The following is a 16,986-nucleotide window of genomic DNA, read 5'->3' as shown; positions in this document are numbered from 1 at the left end:
AGCCGAGCCACCTAGCTCCCCCACTCTCTCATGGGCCGTTCCTCCACCACCAAGTTAGATCCGCCGCCGTAGAGCCATCGCACCACCTTACCGACGCCACCACCACCTTGCCAAGGTCTTCCCAAGCCTCTTCATGCTCAGGCCCTTTTAGATCCGCACCTCTAGCCACCTTCAGTGGCCAAAACAACCACTGCACGTGGCTAATCGCCACTGTACACGGCTAGATATGCCATGTTCTGCCCCTCACCGCTAGCACGAGGCCACCATGAGCCCTTCCAAGACCACACTTAGCTATCCAAATGCCTAAACAGCCATTGTACGTTGGTTAACTGCCACGTACGACCCTTCCGATGTCATCAACTGTGACGACCAGCGAGCAACACATGGGTTATCCCGTCGAGGGTATAACCCTTTATCCCTCGTTAATTATGTTATTTGTTAGTTGATTAGGTTGTGGACTATGCTGTTTGTATTGTGGAGTTCCCTATATTGTGATGTGCTGTGTAGTGAAGTGTTGGGCATAGTTAGGAAGTGCGATGTGAAGTGTTGTGGACTGTGCTGTGTAATGTGATTTGTGGATTATGTGTTGTAATAGTGACGTGACATTGTGTGGGATAAGGAGAGTATATATAAAATATACCCTCCTGTCGTAGTGTGGAATGAGAAGAGTACACTCTGAGTGTATTCTGTGTGGCGTAGCGTGTATGAAGGGAATACACGTGGAGTGTACTCCATGTGATAGAGTGAGGCACCATTTGGCGTGTATATTGTAATGGTGATGGGTTGTAGCGTGTGTGAAGGGAGTACGCGTGAAGTGTACTCCATGAGGTGAAGCGACACACTGTGTGGCGTGTTGTAGAGATATGGATGATTGTGTGGTTGATGGGCATAGAGCGTGATGGGTAGTGTCGAGAACTGTGGAACAGTGTCTCGAGGTTTAAGACGTGGCCTGTAGTCTGAGGTGACAGGTGTCACCGTGTTGGACTTATGGCTGGGAGTATGGGTGAAGTAGCAGAACATGTATAAGAGTGTACAGCAGAAGCATGATTGGGGAATATCACGAAGTGACATGGTTACGGACAGTTGTGCTTGTGATGGGTGAGGAGCTAGTGTAGGAATGTCGTAGCAAGAACGTGACGAGATGTCACGATGTAACAGGAGTACGTGAAGGACCGTACTCATGATGAGTTAGGAGTTGATGTAGCAGAATGTTGGGTGACGTGACACGGTCACGGTGTAGCTTGGGAGTAGTCTCGAGCTATATGACGTGACGTAAGGCGTAGTTGTGAACGGAGTCTTGTCGTATTAAGTGTTGGGATGAACTGTCAAAAGGGACGGGTAGCGTGAAGAGTCATACTATCCGGGTTAAGAGAAGGTTGGTATCAAAGTATGGCGCTTGTCCCTACGGGCATGTGATCAACGTGTTATATGTTGGTCTTAAGTGATAAAGGGGTGAGGTACATGTGTAATCTGGTGAGACACATGTGTCGGACAGATTCACCATATGTAATGGGTAATCTATCCTAAGCACGATTACACGGTGCTTAAGCCTTAGTGTTGGCTTAGAGCCGTGTGGCGTGTATGGATGGGAATGAGGAGTAGTGTGAGCTCAGATGCATTAAGGCAGTAACGGGTGTATTGTCTAGGATTGGGATGCTTGATTCCTTCGGTCGGAATCATACGTCGGAATGTGGCTATTAGGAAGAGTAAGACGAAGGTCCTAGTGTCTAAATCCTAAGGTGAATCATGGGTTCACTTTAGTGGGTGAGCACTCAAAGTAGAATGTCGAGTTTGGAAGAGATAGTGACCTTAAGGAGAAACCTGAAGGTTTTAGCATAGTAAAGGGCATGTAAGAGTACGGGATAGAAGGAGAGTGTTTCAAGTGAAGTATAGCTGTATAGCTTTATTTATAGTTTAAGTTGCTTATCCATTAGATAGAGAATGACGTCAAGGTTATGTGTATGCATGTAGGTTGCCATCCGACACGCACATGAACGAACTGCATGATATGAAAGTAGCATGGAGCCCAGGTAAGTATTATGTTCATACTCTTCTAGAGTTTTCTAAAATATACGAAAATAAAAACGAAACGATTTTCCTTTACAATTCCTTATGAAACGATGTTTTTACGAAAGCATGTTAAGTGTTCAAAGGTATAAGTATGTAAAGGCCCCTCCTTGGCAGCCCCTTTTTATGCACCCAAAAGTATTAATTGTATGCATGTGAATGGATGATTATACGTTATATCTATTATATGTATTTTCTAAAAAAAGAAATGTTGAGGCTTTTATGTATGTTGTTTTAAAGGTCCCTATGAACCGATATTTTGTGGATGCCATGAACTGATGCTTATGGATGCCATGAAAGACGATGTTTAAGCCCATGCTTTTAAATGATGTTTTCCCATGAAAGAACTGCTAAATGAAAAGGATTGAACTGAAAAGAAAGGACTGAATGAAATGAATGTTTACTGTATGAAAATACGTAACGGCCACATGAATGAATGGAAAGGATACCAATGAATAGGCAGATTGTAATGCCGGGTAAGTAGTATTGGTAATGCACCCAGTGTTGCCCCCTGATTGAAAAGGGATTCCCAACCCGTGGCCACGGGCAGAGTCCGGGTCCAAAAGAAGATCGCTAACCCCAACACACGGAGCGTAACAGTGTGTACTAGCCAATGAAAATAATAAGAATGAATGTATGAATGCATCGCACTCTTGAAGAAGTGAAGGCACTTACGGGAGATACGTTTTACGAAAATAAAGCCCTTTTTAAAGAAAAATTCCGTTCAGTGATGTTTTCAAAGAATGCACGTGTGCATGTATGTATAATATGTATAGCATGATGAATGCATGAATGAAAACCTATGTTAGTATATTTTAACTGTATGAAGTGCTTACGAGTCATCGACTCATTTTAGTTTTTATGTATACCACTCCCCCCCTCAAGGAACCAAATGAGTAGTACGCGTCAGGACGGACACGGGCCAAGGGAAAGAGTACGGAAGTCTAGGCATGAAGTTTTAATTGTATGAGAGGCCTTTTTATTTAAAGAATTAATGTTTTATGCTGTAAACTTATTTTATTCTCAAAACACATTTTATTTTATAACGTAGAGTCTTGCACCCTGGGTATGGAAGCAAAATGTTTTAAATCGAATGGTAACTCCTGTCCTTTTTTCTAAAATCATTTTATAAAAAGTCCCAACACAAAGACGGGCGTTACACTATACATGAACAGATTTCACCATGCCTCTACAACACTAGTGATAGAGACTTATTATCAAGCGGTTGGCTACGTGCCGGCCATTAAAGACAAACGTACAAAGGCATACACTACACCATCAAGTTAAGCATAGGTATCAGGGTTTTGGAGCAGGTAGGCTTCCCCAATTTTGTACATGCCCAGGACCTTTTCCTTGCCAGCCTTGATTTCCTCTTCCGTGATCACTATGTCACCCTTGGTATGGTAGTTTGTTGTCATCTTATTTTTACTGCCACCCTCTGGTGTTGGCTCAAGCTAGACCTCATGAACAATGAATTCCAGCTTCTCCTCCAACGCATCACCTTCGATCACTGTGTACTTGTAATAGTAGCTCTCTTCATTCACCTCATCAATTCGGTTCTTAATGGAGCTGAAAGGGCTACCTGCATCACCGTCGTCATCATCATCATCTTATCCTTAATCCAATGAAATACATCTCAAGCGTTTAATGTTTAATTGTAAGTATACATCAGTAATATTATATATTTGCTATCTAGCTTGCTTAATAATTAATACCTTCAGCGAAATTGACCTGCCTGATGCTGCCGGGCCCTCCATTTCCTTGAATGAAATCAATGCTCTTGACAGCTTGTGGCATGAGTTTTGGGATGAGGTTGTGAGAATCAAGGACCAAGGCTAGCTTTGAACAATCTGGATGGAGGGATTGGGGAAGTTAAGTCGTCTATATAAGTGATTACACCCATGATATCCTCTCTAGCAAGAGAATTGAAAGTAGGAAGGCCTGGAGTACTCTTAACGAAGACGGGTTTTAATTATGAGTATAGAGTGTTGGAAATATTTTCAAAATAATATATATATATAATATTTATTATTAATAATATTTTTGGGTTGATTTTGGAAGTTGTAAGTTACTTTGGAAAGAGAGAAGATGTGGAATGTTTGTGAGAGTTATAAAACTTTGCATCTCTTCAAGCAACACAAGCCACCCGTTGGTTGAGTGGTAATTATGGATCTGGTTTAACCAAAGGACTAGAGTTCGAGTCATCCCCATGGCAAGAATCATTTTTAAATGATTTATGAAGATGGCTATGCGGCTAGAGCTCCAAGGCGTGAAGCACGCTCAAGGGCGCGACGCATGCGAGGCGTAGCAACGCATCAGGAGGGGCTCCTTGCGCAAGGCGTTGCGATGCTTAGATAAAAACAAATTTAATTTCCCAAGCGCGCACACGGTGATTCGAACTGGTGCCAACCAGTTGAAACGGAAGCCAGGCGACCATTGGACTGAGTCCAACCGTTGTGTCATTTGGCAGCAGGCATAATATATGTACTTGTTTTGAACAGTTTTCAGAAATACGAAGAGTTATAACTTTTCGTTCACAACCTTTGGTTATCTATAAATAGACCCATTGGCCAGCCATTTTAAAAAGGACAGAATATAATTTCGAATTCTCTCTCTCCCAAGTTCTTCACTTCTTCATATTATTAGAACTTGTTAGAATCTGTTTGTTCTCGAGAGAACAGATTTCTAATTTCTTGGTTGAATAGCAAAATTTGAGGGTATTCGGGGTCTAATTTCGTGTGTGCATAACGCAGTTAGACAAACAGACTTGTTCTGGGCTTCATTGTATCTTTGAGGCAAATTTGCTTGTAACCCGTGTGCATACCGTTATTGGTGGGGGCGAATATTGTCTTAAGGAAAGCGACATTGTAACGCGCCTTGAAGCAAACTTTCTCTCACTATTGTCTGTTTTGCAGCCCCTTTGCTCCAACAATCTTAAGACAATATTGCATTACTAATGGCACATAGTTTGAGAGAGTTTGCTGCGGACTTTGTCAAACTTGAACGTTTTGATGGAGCCAATTTTCGACGCTGGCAAAAGAAGATGCACTTTCTCCTGGCCAGTCTAAAAGTGGTGTATGTTCTAACCACTCCTAGGCCATCTGCAAATGAAGACGAGACAATTGCTCAAAGTCGGGCAAGAGTCAAGTGGGAACAAGACGACTACATCTGCAAGGGTCACATCTGCAATGCAATGTCTGACACATTGTTCGACGCGTACCAGAACAAAGCAACCGCCAAGGATCTTTGGGACGCACTTGAGGCTAAGTATCTCTTAGAAGATGCTACAAGTAAGAAATTTCTGGCTACCAAATTTTTCAGTTATAAAATGGTAGACTCTAGGCCTATTGTTGAACAATTCAATGAAATTATGCATATTCTTGATCAATTCACTCAACACAATATGAAGATGGATGATTCTATATCGGTTTCATCCATTATCGATAAACTTCCTCCATCATGGAAAGACTACAAAAGAAGTCTAAAGCATAGAAAGGAGGAAATGTCTTTGGAAGATCTAAGCCAACATCTTCGTATAGAAGAGGAAATAAGGCTCAGAGATGGTAAAGAAGAGCGTGACTCTTTGACCTCCAATATGCATATGGTAGAGGAAGGGAAGACTCACAAAATTGGACAACCCAATAAATCTGGATATGAAAACCGGAAGAGAAAGAATGACTTTGGAAGAAAACAAAGTTACTTCCAAGGCAAGAATCAGAAGAAACTGAGTGTAAATTGCTTTCATTGTGGAAAGCCAGGCCATTACAAAAGAGATTGTCGTTTCCTTAAAAAGAAACAACAAAACTCTGACTCCAAAGAGAATTTTATGGCCATGATTTCTGAGGTCAATATTCTTGAAGGAGACAACTCTTGGTGGATTGACTCAGGAGCAACAAGACATGTTTGCAAAGACAAGAGTTTGTTTAAAAAGTATGAGTCGGAAGAAGATGGATGTGTTATCTACATGGGAAATTCATCCACTGCTACAGTTAAAGGCAAAGGCACAATAGATTTGGAGTTCACCTCTGGAAAAGTGCTTACTCTCAGGGATGTATATCATGTACCAGAAGTTAGGAAAAATCTTGTATCTGGTAGTCTTCTGAATAAGTATGGGTTTAAATTAATCTTTGAGTCAGATAAATTTGTTCTGACCAAAGGGGGTAATTTTGTGGGGAAGGGATATCTGAGTGAAGGCATGTTCAAACTCAATATTAATAATAAAGTGAATGTTTCTGCTTATATGATTGATTCATATTCTTTATGGCATTGTCGTTTAGGACATGTTCATGCTAGAAAGCTTGATGACATGGTTAATTTAAGTTTAATTCCTAAATATGCTAAAGATATGATAGATAAATGTAGAATATGCATGCAAACAAAAATTACAAGAAAATCTTTTTCTAAAGTAGAAAGAACTTCATTTTTATTGCAATTAATACACAGTGATGTATGTGACATGCATAGCACGCCTACTAGAGGAGGTAAAAAATATTTTGTGACTTTTATAGACGATTTCTCTAGATATTGCTATGTTTATTTGATGCATTCAAAAGACCAAGTTTTGGATAATTTTAAAGCATATAAAAATGAAGCAGAAAATCAATGTGATGTCAAGATAAAATGTCTTAGATCCGATAGAGGAGGTGAATATCACTTTCCTGCTTATTGTGAATCTGTAGGCATTATTCATGAAACTACTATGGCTTACACTCCACAACAAAATGGAGTGGCAGAAAGGAAAAACAGAACTTTAGTAGAAATGGTTAATGCCATGCTTACTAATTCTGGTTTAAACAAAAGTTTTTGGGGAGAAGCTATGCTAACAGCATGCTATATTTTGAATAGAATACCCCACAAGAAAACTAAAGTTTCTCCATATGAATTATGGAAGAAAAGAAAACCAAACTTAAATCATTTTAAAGTTTGGGGTTGTCGAGCCATAGTTAGATTACCTGAACCTAAGATAAAGAAGTTAGGACAAAAAGCCATTGAGTGCATTTTCTTAGGTTATGCACATCACAGTGTTGGCTATAGATTCCTAGTTGTGGAACCTAACGGTTCTGTTGATGTCAATACAGTGATTGAATCCAGGGATGCTGAATTTTTTGAAAATAGATTCAGTGAAATTCCACTTTTTAATGATAAAATAGTGGAATTAGACAGATCACTTGAAAATAATGGTGAATCTGGTGAACCATTTGAACCAAGAAGGAGTAAACGAGTAAGAACTGAAAAGTCATTTGGACCAGATTTTGTTGTGTACTTGGTAGATGGTACAAGAGATTCATCTTGTAACCAAATCATGATTACACACAATGTTGAGAATGATCCTATGACGTATGAAGAGGCTATGAAGTCTCAGGATGTAGCTTTTTGGAAAGAAGCTATTAATGATGAAATGGATTCAATCATGGGTAATAATACTTGGAAATTAGTAGATTTACCCCCTGGTTCGACACCTATTGGTTGCAAATGGATTTTTAAAAGGAAACTGAAAGTAGATGGAACAATTGAAAAGTTTAAGGCAAGACTAGTAGCAAAGGGTTTTACCCAGAAGGCAGGGTTAGATTATTTTGATACCTACGCACCAGTTGCTAGGATTGCTACTATCAGAACTTTGATTGCCTTAGCAGCCATCTACAAGTTTGAAATCCATCAAATGGATGTTAAGACTGCCTTCTTGAATGGTGAGTTAGAAGAAGAAATTTACATGGAACAACCCGAGGGGTTTGTCATGCTTGGCCAAGAACATAAAGTTTGTAAATTGGTTAAGTCACTTTATGGACTTAAACAAGCACCAAAACAATGGCACGAAAAGTTTGATAAAGCTGTAGTGAAAAATGGTTTTAGGATACATGAATCTGATAAATGTGTCTACAGCAAGTTCAATGGGAATAAAGGTGTTATAATATGCTTATATGTGGATGACATGTTGATTTTTGGCACTGAAAATATGAGCATTGAAAGTACTAAGAAATTTTTGTCATCAAATTTCGATATGAAGGATTTGGGTATTGCAAATGTGATTTTGGGTATTAGAATTATAAGAAATGATAATGGTATAACTCTAACCCAATCACATTATATTGAGAAAATATTGAAAAAGTTTAATTACTTTGATTGCAAACCCATGGCTACACCTTTTGATTCAAATTTTAAGTTGTACCCTAATACTGGGAGAGCAGTGGATCAACTTGAATATGCTAGAGTTATTGGTTGTCTAATGTATGCTATGACATGTACTAGACCTGATATTGCATTTGCAGTAGGCAAACTTAGTAGGTACACTAGTAACCCAAGTCATATTCATTGGATAGCTGTACAAAGAATTTTCAAATATTTGAAAAATACCATAAATTATGGTATTGAGTACAGCGGATTTTCTTCGGTAGTAGAAGGATACTCAGATGCCAGTTGGATAACTGAGCATGATGATCACAAGTCAACCAGTGGGTGGATATTCACCCTTGGTGGAGGAGCAATCTCCTGGGGATCAAAGAAGCAGACATGCATAACTGACTCTACCATGGCAGCAGAGTTTATAGCATTAGCTTCTTGTAGCAAAGAGGCAGAGTGGCTGAGAAACTTATTAATAGAGATTTCTATTTGGCCAAAACCAATGCCACCAATATCTTTGCATTGTGACAGTCAGGCTACACTGTCGCGGGCCTATAGCCATATATATAATGGCAAGTCTAGGCATATTGGATTAAGACATAGCTATGTAAGGCAATTACTCACAGATGGAGTAATTACAATTGATTTTGTGAGATCTTGTCAAAATTTGGCAGATCCATTAACTAAAGGACTTGCAAGGGATTTGATGTGGAAGACATCAAAGGAGATGGGTTTAAAGCCAATACAATAAAATCACCAATAATGGAAACTCGACTCAACTCTTGAACATATCAAGACTTGAGTTCAATGAGCAAAGTACATTATATGTTCGTGATTTGCAAGCACTGTAATATTTAAATTAGTTTTAAAACTAATTTAATCATCCCAAAGTTTGAAGTGCTTGGTACTGTAATGAAAAGGAGAGGTTGAGCAATAAGCTCTTAATAGACTTATAACATGGTTATGTTAAAGTGTTTAGTTACAGGACACTTTTGATAAGTCTACCTATATGAGTGTCGGGGGTGGTGCCGCCTCCTATGCGAATTAAGGCTTTGTCACTAGAGCGCTCATGAAACCAGGATATAGACACAAGGCCAATCCACGTGTCGGCTTTTATGAACTACCCAAAGAGAAGAAAATTTATATGTGAGATATATCCGGCTAATCGTATAGAATCGCTAGTTCAAAGCATTGTCTACTATGCCATTCTGGTTAGCTTTGATGTATTTTCACTATGTGAAGGTTCAAGTCCAAAAGACACCTTCATTTATGTATAAGTTTTCCTATTCTAATCAAGATGTATTTTGAAAATGGTGGGGGATTGTTGGAAATATTTTCAAAATAATATATATATATAATATTTATTATTAATAATATTTTTGGGTTGATTTTGGAAGTTGTAAGTTACTTTGGAAAGAGAGAAGATGTGGAATGTTTGTGAGAGTTATAAAACTTTGCATCTCTTCAAGCAACACAAGCCACCCGTTGGTTGAGTGGTAATTATGGATCTGGTTTAACCAAAGGACTAGAGTTCGAGTCATCCCCATGGCAAGAATCATTTTTAAATGATTTATGAAGATGGCTATGCGGCTAGAGCTCCAAGGCGTGAAGCACGCTCAAGGGCGCGACGCATGCGAGGCGTAGCAACGCATCAGGAGGGGCTCCTTGCGCAAGGCGTTGCGATGCTTAGATAAAAACAAATTTAATTTCCCAAGCGCGCACACGGTGATTCGAACTGGTGCCAACCAGTTGAAACGGAAGCCAGGCGACCATTGGACTGAGTCCAACCGTTGTGTCATTTGGCAGCAGGCATAATATATGTACTTGTTTTGAACAGTTTTCAGAAATACGAAGAGTTATAACTTTTCGTTCACAACCTTTGGTTATCTATAAATAGACCCATTGGCCAGCCATTTTAAAAAGGACAGAATATAATTTCGAATTCTCTCTCTCCCAAGTTCTTCACTTCTTCATATTATTAGAACTTGTTAGAATCTGTTTGTTCTCGAGAGAACAGATTTCTAATTTCTTGGTTGAATAGCAAAATTTGAGGGTATTCGGGGTCTAATTTCGTGTGTGCATAACGCAGTTAGACAAACAGACTTGTTCTGGGCTTCATTGTATCTTTGAGGCAAATTTGCTTGTAACCCGTGTGCATACCGTTATTGGTGGGGGCGAATATTGTCTTAAGGAAAGCGACATTGTAACGCGCCTTGAAGCAAACTTTCTCTCACTATTGTCTGTTTTGCAGCCCCTTTGCTCCAACAATCTTAAGACAATATTGCATTACTAATGGCACATAGTTTGAGAGAGTTTGCTGCGGACTTTGTCAAACTTGAACGTTTTGATGGAGCCAATTTTCGACGCTGGCAAAAGAAGATGCACTTTCTCCTGGCCAGTCTAAAAGTGGTGTATGTTCTAACCACTCCTAGGCCATCTGCAAATGAAGACGAGACAATTGCTCAAAGTCGGGCAAGAGTCAAGTGGGAACAAGACGACTACATCTGCAAGGGTCACATCTGCAATGCAATGTCTGACACATTGTTCGACGCGTACCAGAACAAAGCAACCGCCAAGGATCTTTGGGACGCACTTGAGGCTAAGTATCTCTTAGAAGATGCGACAAGTAAGAAATTTCTGGCTACCAAATTTTTCAGTTATAAAATGGTAGACTCTAGGCCTATTGTTGAACAATTCAATGAAATTATGCATATTCTTGATCAATTCACTCAACACAATATGAAGATGGATGATTCTATATCGGTTTCATCCATTATCGATAAACTTCCTCCATCATGGAAAGACTATAAAAGAAGTCTAAAGCATAGAAAGGAGGAAATGTCTCTGGAAGATCTAAGCCAACATCTTCGTATAGAAGAGGAAATAAGGCTCAGAGATGGTAAAGAAGAGCGTGACTCTTTGACCTCCAATATGCATATGGTAGAGGAAGGGAAGACTCACAAAATTGGACAACCCAAGAAATCTGGATATGAAAACCGGAAGAGAAAGAATGACTTTGGAAGAAAACAAAGTTACTTCCAAGGCAAGAATCAGAAGAAACTGAGTGTAAATTGCTTTCATTGTGGAAAGCCAGGCCATTACAAAAGAGATTGTCGTTTCCTTAAAAAGAAACAACAAAACTCTGACTCCAAAGAGAATTTTATGGCCATGATTTCTGAGGTCAATATTCTCGAAGGAGACAACTCTTGGTGGATTGACTCAGGAGCAACAAGACATGTTTGCAAAGACAAGAGTTTGTTTAAAAAGTATGAGTCGGAAGAAGATGGATGCGTTATCTACATGGGAAATTCATCCACTGCTACAGTTAAAGGCAAAGGCACAATAGATTTGGAGTTCACATCTGGAAAAGTGCTTACTCTCAGGGATGTATATCATGTACCAGAAGTTAGGAAAAATCTTGTATCTGGTAGTCTTCTGAATAAGTATGGGTTTAAATTAATCTTTGAGTCAGATAAATTTGTTCTGACCAAAGGGGGTAATTTTGTGGGGAAGGGATATCTGAGTGAAGGCATGTTCAAACTCAATATTAATAATAAAGTGAATGTTTCTGTTTATATGCTTGATTCATATTCTTTATGGCATTGTCGTTTAGGACATATTCATGCTAGAAAGCTTGATGACATGGTTAATTTAAGTTTAATTCCTAAATATGCTAAAGATATGATAGATAAATGTAGAATATGCATGCAAACAAAAATTACAAGAAAATATTTTTCTAAAGTAGAAAGAACTTCATCTTTATTGCAATTAATACACAGTGATGTATGTGACATGCATAGCACGCCTACTAGAGGAGGTAAAAAATATTTTGTGACTTTTATAGATGATTTCTCTAGATATTGCTATGTTTATTTGATGCATTCAAAAGACCAAGTTTTGGATAATTTTAAGGCATATAAAAATGAAGCAGAAAATCAATGTGATGTCAAGATAAAATGTCTTAGATCCGATAGAGGAGGTGAATATCACTTTCCTGCTTATTGTGAATCTGTAGGCATTATTCATGAAACTACTATGGCTTACACTCCACAACAAAATGGAGTGGCAGAAAGGAAAAACAGAACTTTAGTAGAAATGGTTAATGCCATGCTTACTAATTCTGGTTTAAACAAAAGTTTTTGGGGAGAAGCTATGCTGACAGCATGCTATATTTTGAATAGAATACCCCACAAGAAAACTAAAGTTTCTCCATATGAATTATGGAAGAAAAGAAAACCAAACTTAAATCATTTTAAAGTTTGGGGTTGTCGAGCCATAGTTAGATTACCTGAACCTAAGATAAAGAAGTTAGGACAAAAAGCCATTGAGTGCATTTTCTTAGGTTATGCACATCACAGTGTTGGCTATAGATTCCTAGTTGTGGAACCTAACGGTTCTGTTGATGTCAATACAGTGATTGAATCCAGGGATGCTGAATTTTTTGAAAATAGATTCAGTGAAATTCCACTTTTTAATGATAAAATAGTGGAATTAGACAGATCACTTGAAAATAATGGTGAATCTGGTGAACCATTTGAACCAAGAAGGAGTAAACGAGTAAGAACTGAAAAGTCATTTGGACCAGATTTTGTTGTGTACTTGGTAGATGGTACAAGAGATTCATCTTGTAACCAAATCATGATTACACACAATGTTGAGAATGATCCTATGACGTATGAAGAGGCTATGAAGTCTCAGGATGTAGCTTTTTGGAAAGAAGCTATTAATGATGAAATGGATTCAATCATGGGTAATAATACTTGGAAATTAGTAGATTTACCCCCTGGTTCGACACCTATTGGTTGCAAATGGATTTTTAAAAGGAAACTGAAAGTAGATGGAACAATTGAAAAGTTTAAGGCAAGACTAGTAGCAAAGGGTTTTACCCAGAAGGCAGGGTTAGATTATTTTGATACCTACGCACCAGTTGCTAGGATTGCTACTATCAGAACTTTGATTGCCTTAGCAGCCATCTACAAGTTTGAAATCCATCAAATGGATGTTAAGACTGCCTTCTTGAATGGTGAGTTAGAAGAAGAAATTTACATGGAACAACCCGAGGGGTTTGTCATGCTTGGCCAAGAACATAAAATTTGTAAATTGGTTAAGTCACTTTATGGACTTAAACAAGCACCAAAACAATGGCACGAAAAGTTTGATAAAGCTGTAGTGAAAAATGGTTTTAGGATACATGAATCTGATAAATGTGTCTACAGCAAGTTCAATGGGAATAAAGGTGTTATAATATGCTTATATGTGGATGACATGTTGATTTTTGGCACTGAAAATATGAGCATTGAAAGTACTAAGAAATTTTTGTCATCAAATTTCGATATGAAGGATTTGGGTATTGCAAATGTGATTTTGGGTATTAGAATTATAAGAAATGATAATGGTATAACTCTAACCCAATCACATTATATTGAGAAAATATTGAAAAAGTTTAATTACTTTGATTGCAAACCCATGGCTACACCTTTTGATTCAAATTTTAAGTTGTACCCTAATACTGGGAGAGCAGTGGATCAACTTGAATATGCTAGAGTTATTGGTTGTCTAATGTATGCTATGACATGTACTAGACCTGATATTGCATTTGCAGTAGGCAAACTTAGTAGGTACACTAGTAACCCAAGTCATATTCATTGGATAGCTGTACAAAGAATTTTCAAATATTTGAAAAATACCATAAATTATGGTATTGAGTACAGCGGATTTTCTTCGGTAGTAGAAGGATACTCAGATGCCAGTTGGATAACTGAGCATGATGATCACAAGTCAACCAGTGGGTGGATATTCACCCTTGGTGGAGGAGCAATCTCCTGGGGATCAAAGAAGCAGACATGCATAACTGACTCTACCATGGCAGCAGAGTTTATAGCATTAGCTTCTTGTAGCAAAGAGGCAGAGTGGCTGAGAAACTTATTAATAGAGATTTCTATTTGGCCAAAACCAATGCCACCAATATCTTTGCATTGTGACAGTCAGGCTACACTGTCGCGGGCCTATAGCCATATATATAATGGCAAGTCTAGGCATATTGGATTAAGACATAGCTATGTAAGGCAATTACTCACAGATGGAGTAATTACAATTGATTTTGTGAGATCTTGTCAAAATTTGGCAGATCCATTAACTAAAGGACTTGCAAGGGATTTGATGTGGAAGACATCAAAGGAGATGGGTTTAAAGCCAATACAATAAAATCACCAATAATGGAAACTCGACTCAACTCTTGAACATATCAAGACTTGAGTTCAATGAGCAAAGTACATTATATGTTCGTGATTTGCAAGCACTGTAATATTTAAATTAGTTTTAAAACTAATTTAATCATCCCAAAGTTTGAAGTGCTTGGTACTGTAATGAAAAGGAGAGGTTGAGCAATAAGCTCTTAATAGACTTATAACATGGTTATGTTAAAGTGTTTAGTTACAGGACACTTTTGATAAGTCTACCTATATGAGTGTCGGGGGTGGTGCCGCCTCCTATGCGAATTAAGGCTTTGTCACTAGAGCGCTCATGAAACCAGGATATAGACACAAGGCCAATCCACGTGTCGGCTTTTATGAACTACCCAAAGAGAAGAAAATTTATATGTGAGATATATCCGGCTAATCGTATAGAATCGCTAGTTCAAAGCATTGTCTACTATGCCATTCTGGTTAGCTTTGATGTATTTTCACTATGTGAAGGTTCAAGTCCAAAAGACACCTTCATTTATGTATAAGTTTTCCTATTCTAATCAAGATGTATTTTGAAAATGGTGGGGGATTGTTGGAAATATTTTCAAAATAATATATATATATAATATTTATTATTAATAATATTTTTGGGTTGATTTTGGAAGTTGTAAGTTACTTTGGAAAGAGAGAAGATGTGGAATGTTTGTGAGAGTTATAAAACTTTGCATCTCTTCAAGCAACACAAGCCACCCGTTGGTTGAGTGGTAATTATGGATCTGGTTTAACCAAAGGACTAGAGTTCGAGTCATCCCCATGGCAAGAATCATTTTTAAATGATTTATGAAGATGGCTATGCGGCTAGAGCTCCAAGGCGTGAAGCACGCTCAAGGGCGCGACGCATGCGAGGCGTAGCAACGCATCAGGAGGGGCTCCTTGCGCAAGGCGTTGCGATGCTTAGATAAAAACAAATTTAATTTCCCAAGCGCGCACACGGTGATTCGAACTGGTGCCAACCAGTTGAAACGGAAGCCAGGCGACCATTGGACTGAGTCCAACCGTTGTGTCATTTGGCAGCAGGCATAATATATGTACTTGTTTTGAACAGTTTTCAGAAATACGAAGAGTTATAACTTTTCGTTCACAACCTTTGGTTATCTATAAATAGACCCATTGGCCAGCCATTTTAAAAAGGACAGAATATAATTTCGAATTCTCTCTCTCCCAAGTTCTTCACTTCTTCATATTATTAGAACTTGTTAGAATCTGTTTGTTCTCGAGAGAACAGATTTCTAATTTCTTGGTTGAATAGCAAAATTTGAGGGTATTCGGGGTCTAATTTCGTGTGTGCATAACGCAGTTAGACAAACAGACTTGTTCTGGGCTTCATTGTATCTTTGAGGCAAATTTGCTTGTAACCCGTGTGCATACCGTTATTGGTGGGGGCGAATATTGTCTTAAGGAAAGCGACATTGTAACGCGCCTTGAAGCAAACTTTCTCTCACTATTGTCTGTTTTGCAGCCCCTTTGCTCCAACATAGAGCTTGAACAATCTTCAACTAATTGGTAAGGAAAATGTAGTATGGAAAGGGTATTTATAGGTTGAAATTATGATGGTGCTACTCTTGCTCCCGAATTTGTTTGCTTTTGCTTGTAGGGTAATCATGTCCTGGACTGCATTTGCTTAATAATATATAATGTATTGGGGGAGTTATTCTCGAAGTAATATCGAAGACGTCTATATTATATGCACTTCCAAACTCCTTGACCACCTTAACGTCATGCACTATGTTAATACATATACAAATTAAGCACAACAATATGGATCTCAACAATGTATTTAAATTAAACAACATTTCGGTTCAGGATTATTATATCATCTTAACTCACTATTCAAACCAAATCTAATGAATCTCTCAACCAGTGGAGATCCTTGATCTCTTGAAGTGCAAGCAAAATCCATAAACAGTTGGCCACCATGGTGGAAATTGGAATATCGCTTTTAATCTAAGAAGATTTTTGGGAAATGAGATGAGATGAGAATTTTGTGAATAGTAGTAAAATAGTTTGTGAATAGTAGTGAGATTGTTTAAATTTAGTATTTATTGGGTTTTGACAAATGAGAGAAGAAGTTGAATAAAAATATTATAAAGTTAAAATATTGTTTGAATCTAATTTTTTAATATTATTTTTATTTTAAAATTTTAAAAAGTTAACATTATTTTTTATTTGAAATTTCAAATTTTGAGAAATTTGTAATGATTAATTTGAAAAATATATAATGATTAGTTTGAAAATATTTGTATTTAAATAATATTTGGATAAGAAATGAAATGCGATTTGATAAAAATCATTTCCAAATATCCCCCGAGTTAAGTTGTGCGGAAACTTGAGCTTTACGTACGGATACTCAAGGTTTCTCATAATGGACAGAAAAAAGAAGGCTTCTTGCTATTTTATTTTGCAGTGAGAAAAAAGAAGAAGAAGAAGAAGAGAGAGACAAAACTATCGGTATATATATTTTAGGCGAATATCACTCATATAGCGAAATCTATGTAATTAAAAATAATAAGAAGTGAATGAAATGGTCACTGAGACTTATAACTTATCTAAGGATAAA

At 37.9% G+C, this 16,986-nt stretch overlaps 1 pseudogene; it reads right to left on the bottom strand.

Moving 5' to 3' along the window:
* Positions 1-3,350: 3,350 nt before the first annotated feature.
* Positions 3,351-3,970, bottom strand: LOC109018886 (annotated as a pseudogene).
* Between the last annotated feature and the right edge of the window lie 13,016 nt (positions 3,971-16,986).

The sequence above is a fragment of the Juglans regia genome, chromosome 7, assembly GCF_001411555.2.
Source record: "Juglans regia cultivar Chandler chromosome 7, Walnut 2.0, whole genome shotgun sequence".
NCBI classification, from domain to species: domain Eukaryota; kingdom Viridiplantae; phylum Streptophyta; class Magnoliopsida; order Fagales; family Juglandaceae; genus Juglans; species Juglans regia.
Note: the sequence above shows the minus strand (reverse complement) of the source record. Positions and strands in the feature narration are given on the sequence as shown.